This window comes from Sinocyclocheilus grahami, unplaced genomic scaffold (genome assembly GCF_001515645.1).
Source record: "Sinocyclocheilus grahami isolate Dianchi unplaced genomic scaffold, SAMN03320097.WGS_v1.1 scaffold2546.1, whole genome shotgun sequence".
In the NCBI taxonomy this organism is placed as follows: Eukaryota; Metazoa; Chordata; class Actinopteri; order Cypriniformes; family Cyprinidae; genus Sinocyclocheilus; species Sinocyclocheilus grahami.
The window spans coordinates 22,663-25,529 of record NW_015507725.1 but is presented as its reverse complement, the minus strand read 5'-3'; the positions used below and the strand labels follow the sequence as shown (position 1 = coordinate 25,529).

Genomic DNA, 2,867 nt, shown 5'->3' with positions numbered 1-2,867 from the left:
CTCTCTCATTCAGTTATCTGAATGAATGCCACATAAAATGAAATCGTATGTGATGTCTTTCTTTTTTCAGAAAGTTAAAAAAGAAGATCACATAGAAGAGGATCATGTAGCATATGCGTCTGTCGCTGTGAGACAATGAAACTTCAAAATTTTTCATACAAGACATTCTGTGCTTAGTTTGGTCTGTTTAAACAGCTTCTGCATGAGCATGTATCTGCTGCTGGATGTTTGCGGTTGATGTGTGAATGTGTCTGAGTAAAAAAACGTGTGGTTGAAGAGTGTTTTTCCATTCCTGCCTCACAGTTTGATTTCCACTCAAAAAAGCTTCATTATGAAATACTCTCTGACAGAAAAAGTATTTCGTAGTATCTATATAATATCTATTTATAAACATGGGAATATATTTATTAGTGGTCACAAATCATATACAGAGTGATCTTAATTGTATGCCGTTATCCATGGGCATACCATAATTAACACAAGAAGCGGGAAGAACAGGTTTGCTTTTCACAACGTAATTTGGTACACAGACTCAAGTTACAACAAGGATGTCTAATATAGGCCTAGCCATCAAATCAAAACTCTGGAGAAAAATCTGTCTCTGATCAGCCAGTTCCTTCTGCTTAAATGTAGACTCCTCTCCTTATTCATTGATGAGGAGCAGGCACTAATCAAGCTCTTATGAGAAGATGCAGTACAGTCAGTAGTAGAACGGAGAGGGGGCAAAAAAAAACTACACTACCCAGCAGTCTGTTCTGGGGAAGAATCGGAAGTCGTAGTTGAGTAAGCTTCTTTTTTTTTTTTTGGTTGTAGCCTAGTGAACGGAAACTAAAAAAAATGTCATCAGGCTATAATAATAATGACTTTCCAAAAGAGGACAGAATTATTGAGAGACTGATTACATTGGTCACAAAAGATGATTCGATGTCAAATTTGTCGTCTCTCCCTCATTGTATTAGAATCACTCACGCAGGTTCTGAAATGCTATGTAATGTAGGGCTAACACAGTCATTAAGTGTACATTAGTTTTTTTTTTATGAAAACAAAAACGTTATATTATTGCTAGATTTACGGTGTTAATAACTGTGGAAACGCCGCCACAGTCTGTGAAAAGAGTCCATTCAACATAATCACAAAAAAATAAAATAATAATAATAATAATAATTTCTTTCCATCCTAACTACAAAAAAGTTGTGTTGGGGAAAGGTGGTGTTGTATAACTGCAAAGTAATACAAACAATAGACTTAACTAGTGTCCTCATCAGGAATTCGCCTTTCCACGAACAGCCTTCGCTGTCCAATTTAAAAACATTTTGTAGTAAATGAACTGTTAAGATTTAACATTAACCTTTAATATCGCAGTTTGACTGAATATGAAAATTAATAGAAAGTTTGTACAGTCAAACAATAATCCAGTGACTCAAAATTTATTTAATTCTTTTAGGAATTTTATTTATGACAACTTACAAGTAGCCTATTGCAGAAAAAATGAACTCAACAGTATAAGACAGCATTTTCCCTGGTTAATGAAACTTATAAATACTATTTAAATTATATATATATATATATATATATATAAACTTATAAATAAAATAATACAATATTAATGACAATATAATACGAATACAAAATTAATAATGTTACACAACACGTGCACAAAGGGAGAACATTCAAACCAAGCTAAGACAGGACTTGAGCTAGGGTTCACCCTTTTATTATATTATATTATATTATATTATATTATATTATATTACTAAATGAAAGAAAGTGAAACCTTATATTATATTATATTATATTATACTTATTATAATATTTGATCATATGATTAAATGAAAGAGAAAGAATGAAAGTGAAACTGATGTGACCTGTGGTCAAGTATGGTAATCCATTCTCGGAATATGTGCTCTGCATCAAGGGCACCTCAGTCGTGGTACTGAAGGTGGAAGAGAGCGCTACTTTCCCCACCTACAAATCCTGCCGGTACTGAGACTCGAACCTGCGACCTTTGGGTTACAAGACTCTCTAACCATTTGAATATTAGGAAAAGTGAAATCTTGGTATATTGACAATATTATTTCTATGAGCAAGCACAGTTTCAGATTATCTTGCTCCACTCCTCTTCTCTCCATCCTTTTCTTTTGAATGAATATGTCAGTGCTTCAGTTCAGATGGCTTCATTTTTTTCATCTTGCAGAATATTCACGTCTTAAAAAAAAAAAATTTAAAACAATTCAGTGAGAATTTTGCACAAAGATGTTGCTACTTGCTGATAAAAATAAAACTGCATCATGCGACTTTTGTGTCATTTCAAACTCTGAATTTCAAAGTTGTATTAGTGAGTATTAAAAGGGTCATATGATGCTTTTTTAAAGATCACTATTTTGTGTATTTGGTGTAACAGAATATTTTGAAAATGAGGCAGTTATTTGGTTTGTCCTATTTGTGAATTATTTAGAGTTATGAGATGATCATTGGTCAATCAGTTTATCAGTTATTCATGATGGGTAAAAATCCTATTTGACCTCTGACTCTAGTTTGACTGTTTTTGATAGATTCAGTTATTTATTTGACTGTATTTGCTGTTCTGTGTAGAGAAGATCAACACAGTGATCATTGTGTGAAGTTCACAGTGGCAAAACAGGAAGAAACTCTTAACCTACAAACGAAACTCACATCAAACAAATGGCTACCTTGCAGAGGCTTTTGTCCACCAAACCATGTTTCTGATGAAAACCAACCGCAGCAGGTTTCAGTTTGACTCAGAAATGAGCTGCTAGTGTTACACCTCAATGAGTCTAGCAATAATGCAAGATGGCAGACTGTTTTTGCCATTTGCAAGAACTAATTGATTATAAAACCATTTTAAA

At 33.3% G+C, this 2,867-nt stretch overlaps 1 protein-coding gene and 1 long non-coding RNA gene across 2 annotated transcripts in view; one reads left to right on the top strand and one right to left on the bottom strand.

The window, feature by feature from the left end:
• The window catches only part of LOC107575279 (SLAM family member 9-like), a 36,556-nt gene that overhangs the window by 21,364 nt on the left and 12,325 nt on the right, over positions 1–2,867 (top strand). The gene's annotated exons all lie outside the window — the stretch shown is intronic.
• The window catches only part of LOC107575280 (uncharacterized), an 18,263-nt gene continuing 17,261 nt past the window's right edge, over positions 1,866–2,867 (bottom strand). The window contains exon 3 of the long non-coding RNA XR_001607838.1: positions 1,866–2,205. This is a non-coding gene — a long non-coding RNA (uncharacterized lncRNA). The remainder of the gene's footprint in view (positions 2,206–2,867) is intronic.